Source organism: Bombyx mandarina, chromosome 06 (genome assembly GCF_030267445.1).
Source record: "Bombyx mandarina strain Sakado chromosome 06, ASM3026744v2".
NCBI classification, from domain to species: Eukaryota; Metazoa; Arthropoda; class Insecta; order Lepidoptera; family Bombycidae; genus Bombyx; species Bombyx mandarina.
In genome coordinates, this window is record NC_143213.1 from 1,148,476 (window position 1) to 1,157,892 (window position 9,417).

General features: G+C 36.5%; 1 long non-coding RNA gene and 1 pseudogene across 1 annotated transcript; both read left to right on the forward strand.

Annotated features, from left to right (window-relative positions):
- The first annotated feature begins 2,215 nt into the window (after positions 1 to 2,215).
- On the forward strand, positions 2,216 to 2,333 carry LOC149502766 (5S ribosomal RNA; annotated as a pseudogene).
- Positions 2,334 to 5,426: 3,093 nt separating this feature from the next.
- Positions 5,427 to 7,915, forward strand: LOC149502767 (uncharacterized). The gene is made up of 3 exons (XR_016323242.1): positions 5,427 to 5,730; positions 6,187 to 6,307; positions 6,396 to 7,915. It is a non-coding gene; the product is annotated as an uncharacterized LOC149502767 (long non-coding RNA).
- Positions 7,916 to 9,417: the final 1,502 nt, after the last annotated feature.

Genomic DNA, 9,417 nt, shown 5'->3' on the forward strand with positions numbered 1-9,417 from the left:
ATGGGCGATGGTAACCACTTACCATTAAGTGGGCCGTATGCTCGTCTGCTTACATCTATACATATAAATAAAATTAGAGTGTCTGTTTGTAATATTGAAATAACCGCTTTTTACTACATGCATACGCTTGGCTATGCCTCTGGCGTTGCTGAAGTCCATGGGCGACGGTAGCCACTCACCATCAGGTGGGCCATATGCTCGTCTGCCTACAAGGGTAATGAAAAAAAAAAGAACTTCTTGTTTAGCCCGATTTGATGACAACTCACTCGAGTCATTGATAAATTAAACCTTTAGTTGAAGGTTAAAATGAAAAGTGTCATTTGTAAACACGAAAACTCGTTTCGTAGGGCTCCGTGAGCGTTTCAAGGGAAACAAAAGAATCCCTCGCGATCGCTCGTTTATTCGCCAGCAACGGGCGAAGTAATATCAAACTGAAATTTAAATCGAACTTATTACGGTCCCCTGAAGGTTACAGACTAAAGACTTTGACGCGATCAAAACAAGTTTTTATGACCATATCAGTCTTATGCTCGCAAAATCACTCATCAAAACAAACATAGTAGGTACTTCCTGTTGACCTAGAATCGCGAAATTTGGCAAAAAGCAAGGTTTTCATAGTATAGTTTTAAAAGTCGTTGTGGCCTTAAGGACAAGACGTCCGGTGCATTCGTATCTAGCGATGCACCGGTGTTCGAATCCCGCATGCGGGTACCAATTTTTCTAATGAAACACGTACTTAAGTACGTACGTGGTAAGTACGTACGGTAGGCAGCGGCTTGGCTCTGCCCTTGGCATTGCTGAAGTCCATGGGCGACGGTAACCACTCACCATCAGGTAGGCCGTATACTCGTCTGCCTACAAAGGCAATAAAAAATAAAAATAAAAAAAAAACTTAACAAATGTTCACGATTGACTTCCACGGTGAAGGAATAACATCGTGTAATACCACAAACTCGCAAAATTATAATTTGCGTAATTACTGGTGGTAGGACCTCTTGTGAGTCCGCACGGGTAGGTACACCCGCCCTGCTTATTTCTGCCCTGAAGAAGTAATGCGATTCGGTTTGAAGGGTGAGGCAGACGTTGTAACTATACTTGAGACCTTAGAACTTATATCTCAAGATGGGTGGCGCATTTACGTTGTAGATGGCTATGGGCTCCCGTAAACAATTAACACCAAGTGGGTTGTAAGCTCGTCCAACCTTCTAAGAATACAGAATTTAGTATACAGGGGATTTCGGGGGCGATAAATCGATCTAGCTACGATTTATTTTCAGAAAATGTTGTTTTATTCGTATTTTCAACTTTATCGATAATCAACTTAAACATAACTTTTTTTTTGTTATTGAAAGAAAATAACTAATAATATAATATTAAAATATCAATATGTAATTCGTATTTAAATATAATTACTAAAAAAGACAAGTTTTCAAAAAAAGAATCCTCTAGTAAATAATAATATGGCAAAACAATTATATTTTAAGCCCAGGACTCTTCAAAATATAAAGTTGAAGAATAAGTTCTAGTTGTACGAACTAAAAGTGATTTTTGATGAGTGCGTATTTCTATTTGCAGTTAGATTTTCGAGCATAAGATGATTAACGTTTGTGAATATTTTTCAACATCAAAAGCAAGTTTGTCAGCAGTCTTATGGACGGCTTATATTGTTTCACTAATATCAGTTTCTGTGTTAATGAGCGTGTGTACGAATCAGTGTCTAGTGATTAGTCTGATAAGTTTATTGTTAATGTTTTTATGTCAGTACTGTGTGTAATTTAAGATCCAATATAATATTATTTTGTTGTACTGAATCGAACAGTTAAGGTGCTTGTTCCTGGAACCGATGTCTTGTCAGTAACGATATCGTAACCAAACGAAAATTCTTAACTGTATTTCCGGGTTGAATGAACTATCGACACACAAAATTAATTATGTACGGAATCCTTAAAAAGTGTATATCATTCACACTGGTCCGGTCATTTAGGAATGAAACTCCTATAAGCGGTTGGAGTAGTTGATTGATAAAATCACGTAAGGGAAATGCGAAGTCATATCACCCCCTCTATGTCTTTTCTTTTCTCTCTCTCTTTCTCTCTCTTCCTCCTTTTTTTTATTAAGCACGAGTGTGTGTGTGTGTGTGTGTGTGTTATGTTAGTATCGAAGACATCGGTACATTCGCGTTGAGCGATGCACCGGATCTCTTTCGGGGTTATTAGCCAACGTCCATACCATGTTGAATACACCGGTTCTCGTCCGATCACCGAATCAAGCAACATCGGGCGTGGTCAGTACTTGGATGGGTGACCGCCTGGGAACACCACATGATGTTGGCTTTTTACTTTTTCTCGCCGGATCTTCTCAGTGGGTCGCGCTTCCGATCCGGTGGTAGATTCTGCGAAGCACTGCTCTTGCTAGGGCGGTGTTAGCAATTCTCCGGTTTGAGCCCCGCGAGCTCACCTACACAAGCTAGGGTACGCTGAAGTAGCCTCTCAAGGCTATCAGCATAGGTAGGAAAAAAAAAAAAAAAGGGGTTATTGAGACGGCGAGATAGGGTAGACGCGGAGCATATTAAATCCATCCCGCCGTCCTTCAGATGCCGGGTCGACGGCCGCCGGCGACACGACCACCGATTCCCTCGGTCGACAGGTGAACCGCTTCAACAGTCCTTAGACCCCACGTAGGGTCCGCCTACCACCTCTACCACGACTCGAGACACGGGTAGGTAGTTCAATTCTACTTATTTCTGCCGCAAATAGGTCACGTGTTCGGGTTTAAAGGTTGAAACCGCAATTGGGACAGGGAGTACAACCGAATAATATCGTGATCTATATTGAAATGACACTAGGTGACTATCAACTTGGGAGATTCTTCTGTGGCATGGGTACCAGAAGAGACCGTAGAAAAGATTCATCAAAAAGTCCACCTTAACCTAGAACAGTCGTTTACTACTGGGAAAAAGATCGATCCGTACCATGTCTTGAGATGAATGATCTAAATCCAAACGGCCATCATAATTTGCGCATTAGAACACAGTGCAATAGAAATATGTTTGTTGTACTTACAGCAGAGATACTGGCGCCGTTTCGTAATATGCAAATAGGTTCGGTTGTAATTTCGAAAGACGTGTGATCTTAAATATAATAACCTTGTATGTTACTAATATATTGTAATGCATACGGTTTTAGTTTGAATTTTTAATGCATGTTTTTCTTCGAATTTGAGAACAGAAGCGTATATAACTTTATTTTTAATAACTTTATTGTGATACTAGAATTTATTAAAGTATTTTATTAATTCCGTATTTTGATGTATTAAATTTTTTTTTGTATTTTCATTTTTGTATTTGTTCAGCATCACGACAATTTTGTACAGTGGTTAGCAACGGCTTGGTTTTTTTTGTTATTGCTTAGGTGGGTGGACGAGCTCACAACCCACCTGGCGTTAAGTGGTTACCGGAGCCCTTAGACATCTACAACGTAAATGCGCCACCCACCTTGAGATATAAGTTCTAAGGTCTCAGTAAAGTTACAACGGCAGCCCCACCCTTCAAGCTGAAAACGCATTACTGCTTCACGGCGGGGTGGTGGTACCTACCCGTGCGGACTCACAAGAGGTCCTACCACCAGTCAAGTCAAGTTCGGACTTTGCTGACATCCATGAGAAACAGTGGCTACTCACGATCAGGTTGCCCGTGTGCTCGTTTGCCTAAAACTTTTTAGGATAAAATCACACATATTCAGCCTCCCTCGGCTGGTCCAGTTCCAGCTTGGTATTCCGGATCGCGAACAGGACTCCTTGGGGTGGAGCGACGGACAACCGACAGACTGTTATCAACATCTACTCGACCGGTCAAGCGTCCTTGGGGTTGCCGCGGTTCTGGTTGCACTGTAGATCGCGGTCGCTTTTCCTACCTTTCACAGGTTTTATCCCGGGCGGCGTCTGGCAGTTCGGGTTCGACTGACTCCCATACCCCAGCACCATCTCGACGTGGCTGTCCCTTGACGAGATTCGGTCCCTTGCCCAACATAGAAAAGAAAAGTAAGCACCCAATATTCAATTAATGAATTTTACATAGGATACTGACGCGACTGAGAATCGGTATTTGGTCCGTATGCATCAGGGTGAAGGTCGTTGATCACTTGAGCCGAAAGAACGATAAACGAACAACCGGTTTGTTATTTATAATTTTATTCAACTTTAAATACTGGTGGTAGGGTGTCTTGTGATCCCACACGATTAGGTACCACCACAACATCTATAACAGTAATGCGTTTCGGTTTGATGGGTAGGACCCAGGGGGGTGCAACTCCCATACAAAGGAAAAGAACATTCAACTAGCGTCATCTTTAGGAACCGGCGAGGTCATTTTTGAAACGTTTTGGCCTTAATGAACTAATAAACTCACTAGATGGCAGATACGAGTTCTGACTCAATAAAAATGTTAGCGTACTTTGAAGCAGTGCTTCCACTTTTAGGGAATTCTCCCTTTTTTAGGGAAAAATAGCTGATATTTTGGATGATAAAGACAATTTTAAAAATACCAGGATTTAGGATATTTCGGGGTAAAAAGCAAAGCCTATACTAGTAACTGTTGTGAATTTTAAAATAAACGATAATTAAAGTAAAACAATGAACATTTTATTTTATGGAGAGAATGACATTAAGTCGAGTTGACAAGTAAAAGAATAAAACAGAGTTGTGTATAAAAACTATAAAGAAGGTTTGATTCAACAGTAACCCTCTAGTAAAGTAAATCATAGATTAAGCCACTGCTTTTTTCTTAGGGATTCCCCAGAATCCCAATAAGTATAATCCGCCAAATTTTTATTTACCTATTTTCGTTGATGTCACCAGAACTTACTTGTATTGTAATATACAGGTACTTCATGTACCATGAAAGATTATCATGGTAATTTCATTTACGAAAACCTTGTAATTGTCATTTCGCTTTTGCTAGCAGTTCCTTCTTCAAAGACTGAGGTAGAAAGATTATTCAGTGTTCTCAAATGTAAAAACTGACAAAATAAACAGGCTTTCTAACGAAACCCTGAAAGGCTTGCTTCATAGAAAGTTGGGAATGCCAGCAAACAATTGCTTAATTTTAGAACCGAACAGTGTTAGGTTGCGTGCAGCAAAAGAATATAAAAGCAATGCGTCGACTTCCTTGAAAATTCTAATCCTATAGATCTATGATCTTCTGGGGGCGTTTAGATTATATATACCTACATTAAATAATATGCTGTGGTTTATTTTCTGTATTTTATTTATGCTTTCTATATAAAGGATTTATGAAAGTTGTTTAGGAAATTTTAGGGATAAATTCAAAAGAAACTAGGGTAAAATGTGGTAAAAAAACGTAAGTGGAAACACTGCTTTGAAGTTTTCAAAACTCCAGGGCCAATAAAACAATCTCAAAAAAAAAAAAAAGTTTTCAAAATGTCGTACATAACGCTTTAATTTTTTAAATCGTTTTTTTTTGGTTTTGTTTTGAGTTATTTTACGTTGTAGTATTAATTTAGAGCAACTTTTAGCTTTGTGAGAATATTAGACGATTAGACATTGAGAAACTCTGTTTTGAATTCTCTTTAGACATAACTTGGCTCCAATACTTTTTTCTTCGTTAGCGTTTCGTAAGCCAGTGTAACTATTTTCATTTCAGAAAGTTTATTATTAAAAATCAGCATGCCTCAAGATCGAAAATGAAATGCTATTTCGGATGCCTTGATAACGGTGAGTTTACACTATTTTCCCGGTATATTATTTGCTAACAGAATTATTATTCATAATATAATTAAATGAATTAGCACCAACTAATGGTCCTTCCTATTTCTGCTGCCTAGCTATCATATATGTTAAGTTTTGATCAAAACAGTCGGTATTAAGTCTCGTACTATCACACACACACCTCAGATAATAAAATTGTCCCGAGTGGGTGGCAATATTTATGTTTTGCAACTCAGCGTATTATATGCTTATTGTCAAGTGGGCCCGAACTAGTTTTTTGGAATGATCAATCAGTCATGATTTCCTGTTTAAATAAAATACAGCACAATTGATCTCACATCCAAAGTTAGATGATGGCATTCACGTTTTGTTTCCTGGTGTTTGATAACCAAGTTACACCAAGTGGCCTGTGACCACGTTCATCCTTCTACCCAATATAAAATAATGTTTTTATTTTTGTAGACAAAGGTTTGATAATGACAAAATTTTATGGAAAAATTATAAGGAGCACTAAAATGTCTGAAACATGAAAATATTGATGCACTATATTTGAACCAGAACGTGTTATGTAATATATTAATTTGTAAGTATGATTACATTAACACAAAATTTTTCCTGGTCGTATTTTTTCAATATTTACATACTTAAGATACTTTGTTTCTCCGTTTCAGAAGAGAAACTGATTCAGCAAGGAACGTGAACTCACAAGGGATCTTAATTTTTTTTAAATATGTTTATAATTTATAAATTAATAATTGAAATAGTTCATAAGAACTAAATTGATGCCAATTTTGTTTTAAAATAGGTTGTTTAGTTCTTATAGTTATAGTATTATGTTTGAATAGTTGTAATTAGTAAGTTAGTAATATATGAAAATACTGATATAAATTTTTGTAAATAACCTTTTGTAAATTCTACGAGAAGATGATTTTAATTAATGATCAAAAGTCAATGGTCTTCAAAAGCATTATTTGCAATTATTTAGATTAACTGTGGAATATATTTGCTAAGTTGTGTTTTCTGTATGAGCAGATATAAATGAAAATGCCCAAACATGATTATGTTTCTTACATTTTCATTATGTGAAATCAATATGCTTGTGACTTGAGTATATTAATAATTTATTAAAACTTAATTTATAGACAGCAACCCCTATGGCACTGCTGAAGTTTATAAGCACTGGTGACCACTTATCATGAGCCGGGTTGCATGCTGGTCTGCTGTTGAGTGCAATAAAAATTTTCGAAACCCTTTCTATTATTTAGATGTAATATTAATGTACATTTAATTTGGATTACAAGATAAATTTACATTTTATGTTTGCATGTGTATGTTTATAATTCATTTGCATGTAACGAACATCAGTTTCTTTTGTAACAAAATGCAAACTAATGGTTTGTAATGAATGTAATTAACTTTAAGATGATTTTCTTTCAATCTGCTGTTTGTTTCATCTAGTATTACCAAAGCTAAAGCATCAGAAACGTCAGAATAGAAATAATTTAGATAGGGAATAAAAGTATAACTATTGTAATCATGTCTAAGATTACTATTAGCGTCATTAAGTACAAACTATCAATATTTAAGAGTATTTTAAATCATCTTCACATTTTTTAAACATTTTTTGTTTTTTTTTTTGTTTTTCAAATCATGTAACAAAACGTTTGTGCAGAACAAAATGTCACATGTTATGAACATGATTGTGGGTTAATCGTTTCTTAAATTTCTAAATGTTTATAAGAATGCTAAGAATAATTTAGTATTCACTTTAGTGTGTGTATTATCTCTACAATGCTACTTTAAATGACAATTATTGTATGACGAAGCATAGGTAGTGTTTATAGATGTAATATTTTCATACAAGGTCATGATCTGTCACGATCAACTTTAAGCAAGAACTGCTATCGTTAAGAAACAAATTTATTAAATTTAATTCAAATTGTCTACTATGTTTGTAATGGAAAGCTGACATGTTTATATTTCGCACAAATGACTTAATTGACATTGAATGATTTGATTATCTAGACTTAATTAACTTTTAGATAACTTTCGATTTAATGTTAATAAGTACGCTAGTAGGATTAATCTAGAGGAGTTATTGTTATTCGAAATTTTATACAATTGTACGTTCATACAATCTTTTAACAGAAAATTGTTTGTAATATAGGGAAATTAAATAGCTTACAGAGAATTACAGCTTTTTATTTTAAAAAACTGTTTTCTCTCTGTATGAAAAGATCTTATCGATTAGAATGCTGAACACAATCAAACATTCCTTAATAACTCATTAGTACTACCGGGAATTTCAGCGATTCTAAACGATAAGATTTTTTCATAAAGAGAGTTATTAAAAATATTAAAATTACTAAAAAAGCCACCTGGTGGGGGGTAGGGAGACTAATAATCGACCGTAGCGACGCCTGCTGGACCAGGCTTTAACTAAAGCAAAAATAAAAATGAGAGTTGCGCATCTATCTCTAATATATTAAGTGTATAATCTATGGTAGGACCGCCGTTGTACTGTAAAATCTGAGACTCAGAACTCATGTCTCAAGGTGGCATTTACGCTGTCGATGTCTATGAGCTAAGGTAGGTAGCCATTTAACACCAGGTAGGCCGTCTAACCGCTTAAGCAATTAAAAACAAATGTTAAACCAAGACCAAACTTATTTCCATCGAAACTGTTCAAGCCATTGTGGGGATTACCCTGAACACATGCTACGACAAATATGTGTGAATGATCTTGTTATTTAAATAGTTGTCATTTATAGGTAAATCCTTATTTTTGAAAGAAAAAAAACTGCATCTAATTACTTTTTTATTGCCCTTGTAGGCAGACGAGCATACGGCCTCCCTGATAGTGAGTGGTTGGGTGATTACCGTCGCCTATGGACTTGCCAGGGTAATTAATGCCAGGAACAGAGCCAAGTCGCTGCCTACCAAAATAAGTGAAATGTCTAGCTTAATTTTGATAATTTTGAAGTCGTCGTGGCCTAAAGGATAAGACGTCCGGTGCATTCGTATGTAGCGATGCACCGGTGTTCGAATCCCGCAGGCGGGTACCTATTTTTCTTAATGAAATACACGTACTTAACAAATGTTCACGATTGACTTCCACGGTGAAGGAATAACATCGTGTAATAAAAATCAAACCCGCAAAATTATAATTTGCGTAATCACTGGTGGTAGGACCTCTTGTGAGTCGCGTGAGCCTTTAAGACGAGATTTAGAAACAGTCCTTTTCGGGAGGCAGTGACCTGTCTCTGGGCTCGTTAGCATGAGACGTCCGTCCGTTGCTTGCTTATTATACAAAAAAGGCAACATGCTATTGCGGTGGGGCAGCCGTAATAAACCCTAATTGAGACTAATATCACGGGTCAATGTAGTCGATAATGACTTTGCATTATGTGGGCTCGTAGTTAGTTTGTCGATGTTGGGCAATTAAAATAGAACTAAAAGTTCTAGTCTTCAAAACTCCACCTCTACTATTATGTAAGGGCAGATTGACTTATACAAAACTTTTAATTAGTTCGTTGATAAATTATGGTCATTTCTAATCAAATCAAATCAAAAAAAAATTATTCAACATAAATGAAAGTACATACTTGTTGAACGTCAAAAGAACTACCGCCAATTCACAAAAACTAGCCTCCGTCCTGAGAAGAATTGGCAAGAAACTCGCGGGCATGTCTT